The sequence below is a fragment of the Pinus tabuliformis genome, chromosome Q, assembly GCF_031772625.1.
Source record: "Pinus tabuliformis cultivar Carrire ecotype Pingquan chromosome Q, CPIR1, whole genome shotgun sequence".
Taxonomy (NCBI): Eukaryota; Viridiplantae; Streptophyta; class Pinopsida; order Pinales; family Pinaceae; genus Pinus; species Pinus tabuliformis.
The window spans coordinates 1,180,799,450-1,180,819,448 of NC_142296.1; the positions used below are offsets into that span (position 1 = coordinate 1,180,799,450).

General features: G+C 40.3%; 1 pseudogene across 1 annotated transcript in view; it reads left to right on the forward strand.

The window, feature by feature from the left end:
• LOC149223912 (putative phospholipid-transporting ATPase 9) overlaps nt 1–19,796 on the forward strand; it is a 31,504-nt pseudogene extending 11,708 nt beyond the window's left edge. The window contains exon 8 of the transcript XR_016249002.1: nt 19,486–19,796. The product of XR_016249002.1 is annotated as a putative phospholipid-transporting ATPase 9 (transcript). The remainder of the gene's footprint in view (nt 1–19,485) is intronic.
• The last annotated feature ends 203 nt before the right edge of the window (nt 19,797–19,999 follow it).

Here is a 19,999-nt window from a genome sequence, read left to right on the forward strand (position 1 = left end):
ATTGCTATTGGAAATTAAAGTGGAATTGACATTGGGCTAATAAAAGAACATTGAAGTAATTGTTGCAAGTATAGAACATACCATTGTTATCTAAAATTAACATGGTATCAAAGCTAAGGTGAGGACAAGCCCAAGCAAGAGAACAAGCAATCACCAAGATATTTGTTGACAAGGACTAGTCTCCATGGCTGCTACTTCATATTTCAAGACTGAGGATAAGCTCAATGACAAGTCTGACTATCATGCATGGAAGATGACTTTGGACCTGACCTTGGAGGAGCATGAAGTATTGGATTATGTGCAAGGGAAAGTGGTAGAACCTCCTTCAAATGCACCTGTTGCTGCTAGAACAAAGTATAGAAAAGGTGAGGTCAAAGCTAAGAAAATTTTGATTGACTCCATTCAAAAGCATTTGGTTGCCTATATTTCTGATTTGGGAACTTCTAAGGAAATGTATGATAAGTTGGTTGGGATGTTCAAAGTGAACAATGCAAATCAAATCCTCTTTCTCAAGAACAAGCTAAAGGATATCAAGATGGATGAACAAGAGTCTATCCAATCCTATTTTATGAGAATAACTCAAGTCAAGAATGACTTGCTATCTATTGGAGAAGTTACTGCTAACAGGGAACTCACTCTCATCACACTTGGAGATCTTTCAAGACCATGGGATACATTTTCCACCACTATACTCAATAATGACAAGATACCTAGTTTTGATGAGCTATTGGCTAGATGCACTCAAGAGGAAACAAGGATGATGGAGAGAGATAAGTCCTCCAATGGAAATGAACCTACTGCTTTCTCTACACATGCTAAAAGAAGGAATGATGTCGGTCCATCTAATTCAAGGAGACAAGATCAAGGATCTAAGAAGGGATTCAAAGGAAGAGGCAAAGGAAGATGCTACAATTGCAACAGGTTCGACCACTATGCTAGAGAGTGTCCTCACAAGAAAAATCCTCCAAGGGATGACAACAACAACAACAACAATTACAAAAGCAATAACAATCAAAGAAACAATAGGTATAACAATAAAGGAAAGAGGAATGCTCTCGCTGCTTGAGAAGGAAATAATCGACCTCCCAATAGGACAAGAAATGCCAGGTATGATGAAAATAATGTTGTAGAAAAACAAGATGAGTTCTATCTTATTTCTGCTTTATCTACTGCCTCTCCTCCGAATACTTTGGATCATTGGTTAATTGATAGTGGAGCCTCAAGGCATTTCATTGGATATAAGGAGGCTCTCTCAAATTTAGTTGAGAGGAAAATTGAGAGGAAAACTAATCTAAAGATTATACTTGGAGATAATTCCACCTACCCCGTAAAAGGTATAGGAACTGTCACTCTTCACTTGAACTATGGTCAAACCATACATCTTCAGGAAGTCTTGTATGTGCCCGATTTGAAGAAGAATTTGGTGTCTATTTCTGCGATGGAAGACAAAGGCTTCAAGGTAGCTTTCATTGATGGAAAGGTATGTGTATGGAATAGAAACTTCAAAGATGCTTTTACTCTTGGATTTAGGGTTGATGGTCTTTATCAAGTTGGTGGAAATCCTTTGGGGGCATTGGCAAATAATACCTCTATTCAATGTGAGCTATGACATCGAGGATTTGCCCACTTACATTACAAAGCCTTACCTGGGATAAGGAAGATGGTCACAGGGATGCGCGAGTTTCATATGAACCATGAAGGAGTCTGTCAAGGTTGTGCAACTGGGAAACATACAAAGGGACCATTCCCTTTTAGTGAAAGTAAGACAATTGATATTCTTCAGTTGATCCATTCGGACTTGTCTAGTGTCTTGCCCGTAACTCCATTAGGAGGATACTCATACTATGCAATTTTTGTGGATGACTTCTCATGCAAGACATAGATTTATTTCTTGAAGAGGAAGGATGAAGTGTTCAAGTGGTTCTATTCTTTCAAAGCATTGGTGGAGAATCAAACAGGAAAGAAGATCAAGACGTTGAGGATTGATAATGCAACCAAATATGAATCCAATGAATTTAATGACTTTTACAGAGTGATCGACATTAAGAGGGAGACAACTGTTCCATATACTCTAGAGCAAAATGGTGTTGCTGAAAGAAAGAATCAAACTATTATGCAAGCCACCCGTGCCATGATCTATGATCAAGGTCTACTGGAATTCTTGTGGGGAGAAGCTGCTAACATTGTTATATATGTTCAAAATAGAAGCCCTCATCAAGCTTTGGATTTCAATTTTCAAGACACCCGAAGAAGTTTTCACTGGTAAGATACCTGGTGTTTCTCATTTTAGAATATTTGGTTATCATGTATATTTTCATGTGCCTAAAGAGAAAAAGGAATAGTTGGAAGCTTCGAAAGAAAGGTATATTCGTTGGATACAGGGAAAATTCAAAGGCATATAGAATTGTTGTTCTTGGTCGAACAGAAGTAGAAGTGAGTAGAGATGTTACTTTTGATGAAGACGCTACCCTCGGGAAAGCCAGAGATCTCCCTATTTCAAGAAAGGATGATGATGCTACTGAAAAACAAGAAGAACCTCTGATGGATGAGGCTATGCCCGATGTTGATGGCCTAATGGATCCTCTTGATCCACGTGTTTGTGATCCCTCTACCTCAAGGAAAAGACCACTATGGCTCAAGGATACACTTGAAGATGCTGAAAAACATTCCTCTCCAAGAGGAACATTTTGGGAAAGTAAGAATCCCAACAGGTATAAAGGGTACTTGGCTGCCATGAGTACTATTATTCAAATTGAACCTTGCACCTTCGAAGAAGCCGTGAAGCACCAAGTATGGAAAGATGCTATGTCTGAGGAATATGAATTGATCATGAAGAATGATGTCTAGGAAGTGGTGCCTAGACCCAAGGACAAGTTTGTGGTCACTTCAAAATGGATTTACAAAATTAAACATGGAGTTGATGGAAGTGCTGAAAAATATAAGGCAAGGTTCGTGGCTCGTGGTTTCTCTCAAAAGGAAGGAGTGGACTATGATGAAATATTTGCACCAGTTGCTTGATATACCACTATCTGATCCATAATTGCTCTTGCTGCCAATCAAGGGTGGAGCCTACATCAAATGGACATCAAGACTGCTTTCTTGCATGGTTCACTTAAGGAGGAAGTCTACTTGGAACAACCTTAGGGGTTTGAAGTATAAGATCAAAGGACACATGTATGTAGGTTGAAGAAAGCCCTCTATGGGTTGAAGCAAGCCCTAGGGCTTGGTATGAGAGGATTGATAGTTATCTTATGAAGCTGGGATTTACAAGGAGTTATGCTGATCCAAACCTATACTTCAAGGTTGAAAAGGACATGCCACTTATTTTGGTCTTGTATGTCGATGATCTATTTCTAATTGGTGCTAACCCTCTCATTTATCAATGCAAGAGGGAGTTGACTTCCGAATTCAAGATGAAGGACCTAGGACTGATGCATTACTTCCTAGGCTTGGAGGTCTGGCAAAAGCCAGATGAGATTTTCCTTTCTCAAGGGAAATACATTGTGAAGTTGTTGGAAACATGTGGGATGATGGAATGCAAGTTTGTGTCTACTTCGATGGAGCTAAACTTCTAGAAGCTATGTGGAAGTGCTGCTGGTCCCGAATTGCAAATCCTTTTGAAGATAGACAACTTGTGGGGGGCTTGATGTCTTGGTAAGCTCCCGACCAGACATATGCTTTTCTATAAATACTTTGAGTCAATTTATGGTTGAGCCTCATCATATATATTGGATTGCTGCAAAGAATCTCTTAAGATATCTTCATGGCACTATTAGCTATGGTCTGAGGTACACTGTCAGGAATCTGAGACTACATGGATATTCTGATGCTGCCTGGGTTGGCAGTGTGGTGGATAGAAAAAAGCACGTCAGGATGTTGCTTCTCTTTGGGATCTGCTTCAGTTTCTTGGATGAGCAGGAAGAAAAAATCGGTTACTTGAGCACCGTCATGGTCGAATATATTACAACTAGTATGGCCTATTGTGAAGCTATTTGGTTGAGGAAGCTCTTCAGTGAGCTATTTGAGCATGTGCTAGATACCACCATCATTTATTGCGATAACCAAAGTGGGATTCGCCTTTAAGAGAATCTCGCATTCCATGACCGCCCCAAGCATATTAACATCAGGTACCACTTTATCCGAGATATGCTACAGTAGGGAGCAATAAGGCTCCAACACATCAAGACTGATGAACACGTTGCTGACATTCTCACGAAGCCCTTGGGGAAGGCCAAGTTCTTAGCCTTTCGAGAGAGACTTGGAGCCGTGGAAAGACCCTCCCATGAGGGTCCCGCTTGAGTTGGAATTGAGCTCTGGGAGCTCTTGGGGGGCCTGGGGTACTTCTTGGAGCTCACCTTCCCTTGTGGAGTACATAGCCCAACATGATTGAGCACAGGGTGAGTGGTTCACCTTCCCTTCCCCTGAGAATGACATATGCATAGGATGAGTGGTTCACCTTCTCCTATGACATATGAGTAGGATGAGTGGTTCGCCTTCTCTTGCGGATGCCCAAACATACATCCTACCCTTGTAGTCTGGGACTCTTGGGAAATACCTATCATTTGGCCAATGAGTTGGGAAAAGTGGTTAGGGACCATAGCACTACAAATGGACTCATCGTGTACTGTCGTACTCCCTATGTCTAGGATGCATGATGTTCAACAACTTATTGCTCAGAGTCAAGTCCGATTGGGGTTCTACCCTTGGTTATGAGGACTTACTTTCGTCAGTGGAGAGTGGTAATGTGTTGTGACTCACTCTCGATCGATCCTTTTAAGTTTTTATTATTTATATCAATCTTCAACAGAGACGAGATGAGATGCAGAGATAATACATGATGATTAGAATGGCATGATGATGATGGATATTGACAGGTGGAATTCTCTCTAGATGAGAGGGAGTGCTGAAATGTGCAACTAGGGCCAAATTCCACTATGGGCAGCTCATTGGCCTTAGATGATTATTGGACAATATTCCTCTTTTCCAAAGGACCAAAATCGACCCTAGAAGCACTAAAATCAGACAAGGAGAAATATGTTTTTGATGTCAAGCCCTCAAGAGCACAATTGGTCAAGGTCGGCTTGGGGTCAATTAGACAAATTGATCCCCCTCCAACGCTTTAAATAAAGAAGACTTTCATCCTCATTTGGCACATTAACTCACGCATCATTCTCTCTTCTCATCTGATTGTCATTGGTTTGTACATATGAGGCAGCTATTCATCCACACGTGCAAAGTTTCTTGGGCTGATCTGACCTGTGTTGACTTTTTGTTGTGAGGAGACTTTGACCAGAATTTACTTCTGGACTTTAGAAGGTCTGTTTGACTGCGTTTTGACCAGGGATAGGTCTGTCCAAGCAGGCTGCATTATCTGGCACAGAAACTGAGGCAAAAGGAGCTGTTTGACCAGGGTTGACCACAGAGTTGCAGGACTGTTTTGACCGCAGGTTGACTACATCATTTGACTGGGTTTGACCACTGATTTGTTGACTGTTTTTACTGCTGTTTGACCACCAAGGAAGGTCGAGTTTGACTAAGGTTGACCGAGCTCAAGAAGGCAAGTTTGACTGCTGTTTTGACCATTGACTGCTGACTGGTTAGTGGAAGTTGACTGCTGTTGACTTTTCAGAATTGCAGTCCTCCATCAAGCTGATCAGATTTACATTGGTTTGGGTAATTTGCAAAAGTAAAGTCACATTGACTTTCACTTTCATCATTGTACTCGCTGAACATTTGATATTTGATAATAAGAAGGATTGATCAAGGGTTTTTCCCATCTTGGGCCAAATATTGGTGTTCTCTTGTCTTTTGCATTTATTGTTTATGTTCTGTCTACAGTTACTGTCAATATGAATTAATGGTTTATGTGATTGCTATTGGAAATTAAAGTGGAATTGAGATTGGGCTAATAAAAGAACATTGAAATGATGTTGCAAGCATAGAACATACAATTGTTATCTAAAATTAACACAAAATATGTCATTATCAGTTAACATCTTACACATCACCGGCCAAATAAGATCAGAATTCTAAAAGGTCAGAAGACCTTGAGGAAACTAGATGCCTCTCAATAAATTCATCTATTACAAGAAAACCTTCAGCCAAGTGCAAATTAGGTCTAGACTCTAAACAATCTCTCTCAGTATAGAAGGGGGTAATTTCCCTAGTGGGATGCCTTCCTATTGGTTGAGAATAGAATGTAACTGCTGCTAGGAGTAAATGAGCAACTTCCTCGATTAATCCCACAGTAATACACCCTCTTCATGTGCCAAAAACAGAGTGTGACTCCCTCATTTAGGTAACCTTACTGTTGTAACGACTGCCAGAAATAGGTATTTGACAAGTATGACAATGGCAGCAAGGGTGTCTGGAAGAACAAGCTTAAAAACAGAGCCCTCTAATCTTGTAGCAAACTTCTCTCTAGTTGGAAAAAAATCTGCCAACACAGCAAGTCAGAGTTCCCATTGATCAGGAAATCTGATTCAATTTTTGACAATCTAGGTCAATTCAGAATTGGGAAAAACCCCTAAAAGCATTATTCCACCATGCATAGCTCTTGGATCATGGTAGAACTTTGCTCATGCCTGAGATTTCTGCCATATTCTTATGAAATTTGCATCCAAAAAGAAGTCTATTTGCTAAAAGATCAGCTTACTTCCTAAAAACTCCCAAAGGTGGTGCACTTTGGGTCATCCTCCTGCTAACCTGGGTATTACTTCAGGATAAAGGGCCCACGCTGACCCCTGAAACACAGACATAATACGTGTTAGGAAAAGTGGAGGGGGGGTGGTTGCACTCTCCATTGAAGTGTACTCTTCATTGATGCGCATAGCTGCCAGCTCCATGATAACATTTACCTACTATCATATATAAATGTTGCCAGATCTAAAGTAACATCCAAGGAGTGTGCCCTCCTAGTTGGCATAACTCAAGTAAATAATGACTTTCCAGCAGTCCACCCTAATGTAACTCCTCATTGAGGGTGCCATTCATGTAATTAGTAAAGTTAACTCCCTCAGGAACCTCTAATGCTGGTTGTGACTAGTTATACCAGTAAGAATGTAGATCCAAAAATAATTGAAATAACCATCTCAAGTACTGTGCCTTCCTCTGTTGTCATAAATGAATTTGGACAGGCCCAAAAGTAGTATCAAATCAACACCTTTCCTCTGTTGTTAAGTGCTCCCTGCTGCTTGTTATAACTCCCATCACAAGAATGCCCAATCTCTTGTTGTAGATACTATGTTTGGGCATCAAAGGAGTGCCCCATATCCTGATATATCTCCTCAAAATAACACTCTAACTTCTGAACATAACCCACAGCCACATACTTTTACTACAGTGCCCTATTATCGTGAAAGGTACTTCAAGCATTTGCATCCTCAGTAGAAGTAATGAAGGAACTTCCTTACATTTATTTTTAATATGCCCTTAATCAAGACAGGTGTGGAAAGAAGTTGAACATCAGACCTCATTTCAGCATTTGTGGGATAAATCGATCCTAGAAGATTGCTTTCAAGAGTAGTTTAATAGAAGAGAGCTGAAGGATTGCTTTCAAGTGCACTTCAGTAGAAGAGAGCTGAAGGAATATAGAACACTTACATACTTGATTACTTGGGGAATCTGGTTAGTGAGAAATACCAAGCTTTTTGAGGATGTTTAAGTTCCCACTTTCAAAGTTTCATTACAAGCTCTTTCACTGCTTTCTCCTTATAAGGCTAGTATAAAGCCAAAATCCACACATATGATAGGAGAGGTGATTATTAACAAGGATTATGTGTGGAGCTTCTTTGATGGATCCTGCCAGGGTCTAGAACACTTCTGAAGTCTGGGTATTGTGCTATTTACTACTAAGGATAACAATTTCACTAGTAATGAAAATATGGTTATTGGGACCAATAATGAAGGTAAATTTAGAAAATTATTTTTCCTATTGAAGTGTGCTATGGAGAAAAATATGGTGCAACTACAAGTTTTTGAAGACTCGCCTATGACTATCAAATGGATGAACAATAAAATCTAGGTCCACAGTTTGGGACTTTCTCTGTTGGGATTACATTTGGAGGATATCTTTGTTCTTTATCAGATGATTAGTTTTATTCATATATTTAAAGAATTGAACGATTTTGGAGGATATCTCTGGTCTTCATCTCTGGTAATCTAAGGATCTCTTTTGACCATTGAAATGTTGAAAAGTAGCGAGTAAAGGTCTTCTTGACTTGTGCCTTAGTCAAGATAGACCTTGCTCAAGTCTTCCTTAGCATGCACGAGTTCGTAAGGAGTAGGACGAGTTCATGATAATACTTTGACTTAAGTGCAGAGGTTGGAGAGGCAGTTAAGTCAATCTCCAAGGTGCGAGTTAGATTTGGAGAAGGACGAGTGAAAGTCTCAAGCTCTAAACTAAGACTAGGACGAGTTACAATAGTTAGTGAGACTCAGTCAACTAATCAATCACAAGTCTGAGTTCCGAAGCTAAACTTCCGAGATTTAGCTAGGAAGAGCATGGAAGGAGAGGCCTTTACGCAACTTTTGATAGAAAAAATTCCTTGCAGAAGTGTGCTAATATTTAGGAGGAAATTCCTAAATAATAGAGGCTGCCCAACGCTAGGAAATAAGAGCCAGGTAGTTCAAGGATTTAGGAGCTGGGTTAGGGTTTATTGCAAGCGGGTTTCAACTAAGTATTAGCAGTGAGAACAAGCTTGTTCTCTAGTGAAACAGATTGCCTTGTAACTAATTCTATATTGTTCAATTATGTCAATAAAATTCTATAGCTAGCAAAGGGTTTTCCCAGTTGGGTTCTCTAGAAAATTTATTGCATTATTGTGTGTGAATGTGTTTTTATTTCTGTTCCTATTCCACTGCAAATTACGTAGAGAAATTATGTGTCTTGGTGCAACAAAATTGTTTTTAGGATTGACATCATAGCAGTTGCAGAATTTCAAGGAAATTATACATGGAATCAAAGCTCGAAACAACATAAATACCAACACACAGAGTTTAGATTTGTGAAGAGAAGAGAGCAAATTTGTAATGAGCAGTTCCTTGGAAAGGGAGGATGGAAAACCAAGGACTGAGATTTGACCATTGTTTAGAGGGAGCCTCTAACTTTGTCTCGTGGATAGGGAGGATCATGATAGTATTAGAGGATAATGGGGTGGGATAAATTGTGAAGCATGCTATACCACCACCATAAGATCCCCAACAGTTGGCCCAATGTACTATGAATGATGTCAAGGCTAGGAGGATTATTCTAGAAGGGATCAAAGATCATATAGCTTCTCAGATCCATGAGAAGATGTCAACTTTTGAGATGTTCAAATCTATTTTAGATCTATATTAGAGTTCCAGTGATACCAAGAAGCTTGCTCTTAAGGAGAAGCTAAGGAGTATTTAGATGAGACCAGGAGAGCCCATCATCACATATCTTACGAAGTTCACTCAGGTTTGAGATGAGCTAGGTGGTGTGGGTGTCACTGTACCTGAGCATGACCTTGTTAGTTTTGCCTTACTAGGACTTCACAAGTCTTGGTATGGCTTCCAGGATGTTGTTAGTGGAAGAGAGAATTTTCCTAGTTGGGAAAGGTTATGGACTAACTACGTTCAGGAGGAGATTTGGGGAGGAACCCGTGATGGTAGAGCAACAAAGACCAAGGATGAGGAGAATTTTACTCTTGCAGGTAAGGCCAAGGGAAAGAAAGGCAAAGGCCGAGTCTAGTTAGAAGGGCGAGAAGAAGAAGAAGGATCTAAGTAAGAACAAGTGCTTCCATTGCCATGAGTTTGGGCATTGTTACCCACTACTAGTGGGTGACCCCTATAGGAGAAATTTTCTCCTAGATTTGTCTTCAGTTGGCGGCCAACAACCCCTTGCAGCCACTAGATAGCTCGATGTGCCACCATTCTCTGCCACGTGAGCCAGCCATTATGTGCTCTCACCCATATGTTATGATTGCACGTTAGAAGGTGGGCCTTCCAACCCCGAAGGTATGAATTTTCATTACGTAATTGGGTGTTTATGCTTACTTTTCTTGGGCACATTTAGAAATGGATTAGTGGGGGGATTCGGTGGAAAGAATGGGCTTGGATTGTACTTTTGTTCCCTTGTCTCGACTTGGTGGTTAATCTTGTATCTTAGTCTCGCGGGATCTCCTCTACTAGCTACTAGCTTTAGGAGTGACACTACGTGGGAAACCTTGATTTTTGCATGGTCCCGCTTATCGACACCATATATATCACTCCCTTCCGTTCATTATAATCCCTTTTCACACTTTTCCCATTCGGGTCCACATTTGCCCATTAGGTTCACAAGGGGTTAGCCTCCCCTTCCCCTTGTCCACACTTTGGGTTGGGCATGGAACGATGCCCTGAAGGTTGATGCAGCTAAAAAGAAAGTTAAAAGCATAATTTGGCCACTTATAATAGGAAATGTACCACAAAATGCAAAAGATGGTTGGGACATAAGAATTTAGCACGTGGGAAAAAGCCAAGCATGAGCTCTACCCCTTATCATTATGGCCATCACCCTGGTTCCTAGGGCCCCTATGTGTGCCCCTCACATCATTAAGGAACCCATGTTTGTCCCAACCCCTGGTGGACGATGAATTGCCCAACCTTAAGGGGATGATCACTGCTTTATCATACACATCATGCTCTCATCCCCTAGAGCCCCGAGTAGTTAAAAGAAAGAAAAATCAATAAAAGGAAAAAGGCATATGAAGAAGGGTGGAAAAGCAAAGGCCAAGGTAACTCATGTACCACAATTGCTCTCATCTACATCTATACACCCAATGTGTGGGCTTCCCTCATTATAACTGCCCTTGTAATGTGGCATGTGGCTTAGTGCCTTCCTTGTTGCCCCACTCTGTTCCACTATCATTTCACTTGACACCTACCATTTGACAGATGTACCGTGGACTTTTTACTCCCTTAGAAGTTGAAACCACCTAATAGGGTCCTTTATTAACCCCTCTCTTGAGCTTGGTGACACCCGTACACTCTAAAGCCCATTTGGAAGGGCATGCCACTATGAAGTGTTTACTTGTGCCCCTAATTAACAAGCTTATTTACTCGATTACACTAATCAATTGTTGTATTGGAAGGTGAGGAGACACCTTGGATCTTATACAGGATTGCAGGTGGGTCTTCATCTTGGACTTGGCCTCCCTATATAGGATCCAAGCCCTCAAGAGGTCATAATGGTACTTGTAGGGTGAGCATTGAGAGCCATGGGCCTCCACCACAACAGTGCATTTATTGTCATGCCAGGGGCATCTTCAACACCACACATTACTTGTTCATGCCCCAACCATATAGATATGATGATGCACTTGGACCACGTTGCCCAGTCGGCCACACATTCGTACCTAACACTTTGTAGTTGATCCAGAGCCCATACAGGGTTTTGTCTCATTTGAAGAGACATGGGAGGGTTTGTGTCATCATTCAAGCCCTTATTGATGGAGCATTGACATGCTTGATCTAGTTGGAGACCCATGAGAGCATTCATTGTGCCTCTCAGCCACTTGGGAGCACCATAGCTGTTTTGCTCAGAAACCAAGCTCCCCCCACTCTCCTTGGTCATCATTTCGGGAGCCCTCCTCTTCATCATGGCACATGGAGGACTTATCTTGGCCTTCCAACGACCCTTTGCACGGCTATTTTATCATTTCAGCCTCATTAGGAACGCTTATTTTGCACCTATGAGCTACTTGGTGGGCTTGTCACCAATAAGATTGCTATTGGGCACATTAAATTTATTTTTAGGGGCTCATTAGGCTAATTAGACTAAATCAAATCCCTAAAGGCTCATATAAATAGAAGGAGAGCCTCCTTTGTGAATCATCATCATTTGGATTGGGATTTCTCTTGTAAAAGAATTCAGACCTGCAATTGATGGACAAAATTGGATGTTGTTGATGCATTTTGATGTTTGGATTTTTGCTATTCTTGACTTGGATCTTCTAATTCCAATTATGATGGATGGATATACTCGCATTGCCTAGTAAGGTTGATTTTTTATGCTATATCTTTATTTTATTGCATGTCTAATGTGTGGAATAACTTGTCATAATCTCGTTGATGCCCTAATTTAATGCAAATGATTGAAAATCATTGGATTATTGAAAATATTGCATGCATTATTCATTAGGTGATGTGAATGACTGTTCCTAGAGGCTTTCCTTGTCTTGGAATCCTTGAAACTCCACCACTTCTTGCCCAACGAAGTATAAATTCCTTTGCTAGTCGAAATGTTGCCTCCTAGGGTTAGCGAAAGCTACATAAGACTCCTTGATAGAGAAAAATTCTTTCGTCAAAGCTAATCTTGACTCCATTTCTCCCAATTGTCTAGGCATTGGTCCTAATCCTAGTTGATCAACCATAAACCTTTCTCTTTTCCTTTATTTTTCCATTTTTTGTCCCTAACCTTAGAAGGTTACTAAGGTCTAGTGCGAATTGCATTAGGAGGATCTCCTTGGGGTGCGAGTTGGTACACTACTACACTGTCCTCTCCTCCAGCTCTCGTCAAAACTTGAAGCAATTCCAATGGCTAGTTTGAGAGAAATATCAAGCCTTAGCTCCAAAGCCGTTTCTATCCTTTACCTTCTTTGGTTAGCGACATTCCAAAGGCCATTTGCTCTTGAAAAATCGTTGGAAGTTAATAATTCTTGGATCTCTCTCATCCTTGCTTGACCTAGGTATCTCGTCGAATATCATCCCTCTTGGAATTTTGCAAACCCCAGGCCTCACTTGGATTCTCCTAGGTCTCTCTTGTGGTCCCATACCTTTATATGGTTGTTACCTTACAAAATCCTAAGAGAGGTCCTTCCCATTCCCTTAGGAAGCCTTGATTTAGGTGTATCCCTTGTTATCAAGTAATCTTTCCTCCTAGGTCTAGGTCTTCTCACTAGTCTTTCTTGGAGAGCCATTAAGCTTCGTTGAAGCAAGTGAGCCTCTCCTTTGAATGGGCTTTGGAAATCACGTCGCACCTTACCATTGATCCCATCACCCTAGTGATTTCCTTTATACTGGGACTCTTCCCATCGGTGAAAGTCTGTAAAGAGCAGGGGACACTGACTAAGGTGACAGTGGGTCTTTGTCCCATTGTTGTCATTTGGTCTAGTAGTTTTCCCTTTGGTACCCCTCCTAGGACCCATGCTAGATTATGTGGCATCAGGCATTATGCTACCAAGTGTCCAAATCGAAATAAGATGTCTAATAAGAATCACACGGTTGCATCAACTGAGGTAGATGGGTTTGCTTCTCAGTTTGAGAATGATTTATCATTGATAGCTTGCATGGAAAGCTTAGTAGGAAGCAACATGTGGTATATTGATTCCTGAGCCTCTTTCCACATGACTGAGAACATGGAGTATTTCAGCCAACTGAAGGAGCCGGACATGCAACTTCAAATCAAGCTAGGAGATGATTGCAAGTACGCGTCTAGGGGAGTTGGTACTGTTAGCTTTGAGAGGGAGTCCGGGAGTCCTTTCCATCTCAGAGACGTCCTCTATGTTCCAGGACTGAAGAAGAACCTTGTTTCAGTAGCTACTCTTGAGGACAATGGATATGATGTCATCTTCAATAGAGGTAAGGCATACCTCAAGCACTTAGCTTATGGAGCAGTGAAGCAGATAGGTGTGAGGATGAAGAACCTTTACAAGTTGCAGGTTGAGACATGTGCAACCTTGAGCAACAAGGCAGGTGGTGAGCATAATAGAGATGTTGGAGAACTTTGGTATAGGCGCATGGGAAACTTGCATCATGGGGCACTGAAGATTTTTCAGCAGGTAGCCACAAGTTTACCAGCATGCAATTTTGATCATCATGATGTGTGCAAGGGGTGCACACTTGGCAACTATGCCAAGACTTGTTTTCAAGGCCAAGACAAGAAAGCTAAGGTTATTTTGGAGTTGGTGCATTCAGATCCATGTGGGGGGCCCTTCACTTCTTTGTCTCTTATGAGACACAAGTATTATGTTACCTTCATTGATGATTATTCTCGAAAAACTTGGATATTTTTCATGAAGAAGAAAAATCAGGTCTTAACCAATTTCATGGAGTTTAAGGCCTTGGTAGAAAACCAGACCGGGGAAATGATCAAGGCAGTGAGGAGTGACAATGGTAGAGAATATGTCTCCAATGCCTTCAAGGAGTTGTGTGCGAAGGAGGGCATTAGGAGAGAGTTGATAGCACCCCATAACCCTCAGCAAAATGGGTGGTTGAGAGGAAGAACCGCAGTGTTGTTGGAGCGGCCAAGGCCATGTTACATGATCAGGGATTGCCTATGTTCTTGTGGGTATAGGCATGCAACACTGTAGTATTTTTGCAGAACATAAGTCCACATAGAGTTCTTAGATGAGTTACACCAGAGGAGGCTTTGACAGGCAAGAAGCCTGATGTTTCACACTTTTGTATCTTTGGCACAAAACTTTGTCGCCATGTGTCCAAAGATAACAGGAAAAAGCTGGAGCCCATAGTACAAAAGAGTATTTACGTGGGATACAGTGAGACAACTCAGGCATATAGGGTGTATCGACTAGGACTCAGGAAGACGATTCTCAAGTGGGATGTCAGGTTTGAGGAGTCCAGAGCTCTGAGTAAGTCTTTAGAGCGAGAGAAGGTTGGAGTATCTGAGATGGAGGAGCTACTCGCTCCCAAGGAGGAGCCTCGACTAGGATCACATATTGAATCTCAGCTAGTTGGCAAGAGGCCCGCATAGTAGGATCCATAGCAAGATGCAGAGTAAGATGTTGAGGAGAAGAGACCAGGGCGAGAGCAGGCAAATACTTAGTTAGAGACTCCTAGCACAGGGAGGAAGAAAGACAAGTGGGCCGAGAAGTTGATTCAGGAGGCCCAGGAGCAGGTTGAAGCTCCTAGCACCATGTTCAGGTAAAGCAAGTAGCCATAGAGGTACACAAGATATATGGCACTAATGACAGAGGTGGTGGACACTGAGCCTTCTAGTTATAAGGAGGCAACTTCTTAGCAGGTTTGGTAGGATGCCATGGTGGAGGAATATTCCTCCATCATGAAGAACGATATCTGGGAGATTGTGCCATGACCTGAGGGCAAATCAGTAGTAGGCTCACGCTGGGTGTACAAGGTGAAGCATGGAGCAAATGAGAGTGTGGAGAAGTACAAGGCCAGGTTTGTGGCCAAGGGCTTCTCATAGATTGAGGGCATAGACTATGATGATACCTTTGCCTCAGTAGCACAATATTCATCCATCAAGATTATTTTGGCACTTGCAACACAGATGGGGTTGACAGAGTGAGGTTTGAGGGCTTCACAGATGCAAATTGGGCAGGGTGCTCCACAGATCGAAAGAGTACTTTAGGTGGCATCTTTAGCATTGGGTCGACAAATGTTTTTTGGTACAATAGGAAGCAAAGATCAGTTGCACTTAGTTCAGTAGAGGCCGAGTACATGGCTGTCAGTTTGACAGCATGCAAGGCTATTTGGATGAGGAAGTTACTTGTGGGACTTTTCAGACAGAGGATGGAGCCTACTATGATACACTGTGATAATCAGAGTTGCATCAAGCTCTTTGAGAACCCATTGTTTCATGATCGCTCAAAGCATATCGAGATCAGGTATCATCATCTCAGAGATTATGTGCAGAAAGCGATAGTGAAGCTATCGTTTATTCCAACAGAGGAGCAAACAACAAATATCTTGACCAAGGCATTGGAAAGAAGGAATTTTGTTCATTTCAAAGATAAGTTGGGAGTTGTACAAAATCCCTTTCTCGCTAAGAGGGAGTGTTGAAAAGTAGCAAGTAATGGTCTTCTTGACTTGTGCCTAGTCATGATAGATCTCGCTCAAGTCTTCTTTAGCATGCAGGAGTTCCTAAGGAGTAGGATGAGTTCATGATAACAATTTGACTTAAGCACAAAAGTTGGAGAGGCAGTTAAGTCAATCTCCAAGGTGTGAGGTAGATTTGGAGAAGGACAAGCGAGAGTCTCAAGTTCTAAAGACTAGGGCAAGTTACAAGAGTCAGTGAGACTCAGTCAACTAATCAATCACAAGTCCGAGTTCCCAAAATAAACTTGCCATTTTTAGCTGATCGAATTGTTTATAAGGAGGTCGAAAGGCATAATTGTAACATAATTTTGTGAGCACGAGTTTGTGTGAGAGCTGTTTGCTAGGAAGAGCATGGAAGGAGAGGCCTTTACACAGCTTTTGACAGACAGAATTCCTTGCAGAAGTGTGCTGATATTTAGGAGGAAATTCCTAAATAATAGGGGCTGCCCAGTGCTAGGACACAGGAGCTAGGCAGCGCAAGGATTTAGGAGCTGTGTCAGGGTTTATTGCAAGTGAGTTTCAGCTAAGTATTAGCAGTGAGAACAAGCTTGTTCTCTAGTGAAACAGATTACCTTGTAACGAATTCTATATTGCTCAATTTTTCAACAAAAGTCTACTAGTAGAGGGTTTTCCCAGTTGGGTTCCCTAGAAAATTTACTGCATTATGGTGTGTGAATGTGTTTTTATTTCTGTTCCTATTCCACTGCAAATTACATAGAGTAATTCTGTGTCTTGGTGCAATGAACTTGTTTTCAGGATTGACATCATACTAGTTGCAGAATTTCAAGGAAATTCTATATGAAATTTGATCTTCTATGTGGATTGTCTAATCAAGTAGATGGCTTTCTAACTTGGTAAGCTTTTTCAAGGTGGCTTTTTTCTAACCAGTAAGATTGGGATTAATCAATCTATCTTCCATACTTTCTTCTCCCCTTTCTTGATTCACCCAATCAACTAAGTCACTAGTCACTGAAATCATAATTTTTAAATCAAGTTTTTCTAGGGATACCCCTTTGAGGTTGGAAAAGCACTAGCAAAAAGTGAGAAGAAACCAACCAAAATGACAGTTGGGGTTGATTTCTTGTTGTTACACCCAAAATTCTCTTTTGATCTTGTGGCAGGTCACAAGGACAGTTTCGAGTGCTAACATACCTGTACAGCTTGATTCTTTTTCCATTGTTGAAATAAATGATATGATCTTCTGGACAGAGAAGAATCATATTGATAAATTGCTTTGGAATTGAGGATAACACCATATTTTTTGATATTTATCATATCGAAATCTCAACGACTGTTGTTGAAATAGATATATTTGGGTTGTGTGATACCCTCTTTATACCTCATTCCCATTTGCTAGCACCCTTTTTATACCTCATTCCCATTTGCTAGCTGAACCTCATAACTAAACCTCATTCCCATTTCCTAGCTGAACCTCGTAACTATAGGGAGTCTTTTTGACTACTACTTGTGCCTAACTTCACAAGTTCCTTGAGCAGAAAAGTGCGAGTAGACCATGGATTCTACTCCATCAACTCTGTTAATTTTCATACTAATGAAAGACAATTCCCATTTTTCAAATTTCATAAGAAATTGCCTTTTTCTGTAGCAACATCTTTTGTGGCTTTATCTTTACAGATGATTGATGTCTTCAAATTTTCTGTGTACCTTGTAGTTATTATCTATATGTGTATGTTTATATATTGCTAAAAAGGGAATCGATGTTTAGATGCATTGTCAAATCATTAAGCTTTTGAAAATCTATTCCACTCACACTCAAGTTACCTTGCATCTGTGCATGCACCTATGCTTTTAGTGTCATTTTCTTTAAACTCAGAGGTATTCTTTTATCTATGATTGCTTAGGCGCAATAGTTGGCTTTGTTAGCTTCTGCATTGTGAATGATGTGTCAATGCAGTTTAGTCCATAAATTTTGTTGAGCTCCAAAATCATGAATTTTGACATGGAGTATAAGAGTGTGTATCTGTCTTGTTTCAAAGGAATGTCACCACTATTTGAGTTTTTTTGCAACACACAATTGACATATTCATCCACTTTTGAGTCCTTAGGTGTTAAAAGTTAAATTTTGTTGCCTGAAAAATCAGCCTAATTTGGCAAGGAATAATGACTTCCATATGAAGCATAAAAACGTATCAATGACACATGTAACTTTTGAGGAAATATTGTTAGTACTTAGTTTGTAAAGCAATTTTGAATGGACAAGTGATTTGTAACGCTTTTGACCAAGAAAGTCTCATGCTATTTTTTCACTTTGTAGGTACATGTTTCTTTGATAGGAGAAAATCAGATGAGAATAGCATGGATTACAAATGATACAAATATACCCTCAGTTGTGGAGTATGAAACCTCTCCAAGAGTATACAATTCTTCAGCCAAGGGAGAACACACTTTGTATACTTGGGTTACAGATCTGGCCAGATTCACAATGTTATACTTGGGCCACTAAAAGCTAAACAATTTATTATTATCGTTGTATAACTTATGGTCCAAAGTATAATGTCAAAACACCAAGATCACAATTCCCCATAACTTTTGCGATTGTGGGGAAGACCATTTCCCCGTTCCACCTTATTTTGTTATTTGGTATATACCAAATTCTAACATACTTGAAATTTTAAAAAGAACAAAATGTGGGTGGAGATAGAATAGTCCCCATCTATTCTTCGTTTTATCTCTGTTTTTCATTATTTTTCTTTTCCCTCACTTTTGCTTTGAGCAAGTTTTGACTCTGACCTATTTTTTTCACCATTGTTGACTACCAACCATGGTGAGAACATGGGTTCCTAACAAGCATGGAGTTACATTTGATTCTTGTGTTTCACCATCCCAACTAAGAAAAATAGACTGTTGATAGATCCAATATTACAATATCATCTGCTCTATATTTCTTCGAGCTGCCTGGTAATTCTGGCTAACAATTTCTTCACATTTACATTATCAATACACTTCAGAGTAGACATCTCATGTGTTTTTCTTCAATTTACAATAGGTGACTTGGGACAGACAGGGCAGACAAATTAACGTTACAACACATTCACCAGACAAATTATGATGTCTTTTTGTTGCCAGGTGATCTTTCATATGTAGATACCCAACAACCATTATGGGATGAATTTGAGAAAAACCATATCTTCACAAGCACCTTACCACTTTACTGATGAGCACCTTGTGCTATCTGGAGAATCAAAATTTGTTGAATGGTTCCCAGCTGACTAGTTTCATAGGAGTAATACTATTCTACATGTCGGATATGCCTTCGTATGGCTAGTGGGGTTTCCCTCACCGGGGGTGGAAATTAACTCCGGGATTCATTTTGATCTCGAGGGATCCTCATTTGTTGTATAACTGAGATTGGGCATGCCTTATTCCAAACGCATCTTTAATTGCAGTGTTGATCATAAATGTAGCTAAATTTAAATTTTATTTCAATTCAAGGAACAAGGGAGATGGAGCCAGATCTGTAGTTGTACAGCTTTATTATATGGCATTTTCATTTGATTGTAACATTTCTTTCTCTTTCTTACTTGATAACAGTTTGCCCATTTTGATTTCTGAAAATAATTTTTGAACTTGCACTTGTCATATCTAGCTGTGCAGGAGCTGTGACGTCCATTTCTATTTGAGAATAATTTTTGATTTTGGCCTTGTCATATTTGGTTGGTGCAGGTTGGAGCAGCGGATGTGATGGAATAATTGGAATATGGCATTGTAATTGACTCCAGACCTGATGAAGAAAATTGTCCAACAAAGGGAAACCTTGAACGCAATAATTTGAAAATGAGGTGATTTGCAAATAAGAGGAATACACAGGCTTAGTTAATACTTTTTTGCATTCTCCTTGTGTCTTAAATTCAAGGTTTCGTTAATACTTTTCAGCATTCTCCTTGTATCTTAAATTTAATGCTTAGTTAATACTTTTCCTCATTTTCCTTGTGTCTTAAATTTGTGTTTGAGGTTCATGGTGTATTGAAAACAAAGCAAAGAATTTTTTTAGGTTGTGTACTTGGATAGTTTTGTATAAGTAGAATCTGAACTTTGTGATGATATCATTTGGATAAATATCTCATTTTTAATTTCTACTTAGGCAGATTTGCCAATTTATAGAAAAGAACCCTGATGTCAAATTTGTCAAGGTGAACTATGAAGAAAACAGGTTTATGTGCTACAATTTACGCATCAT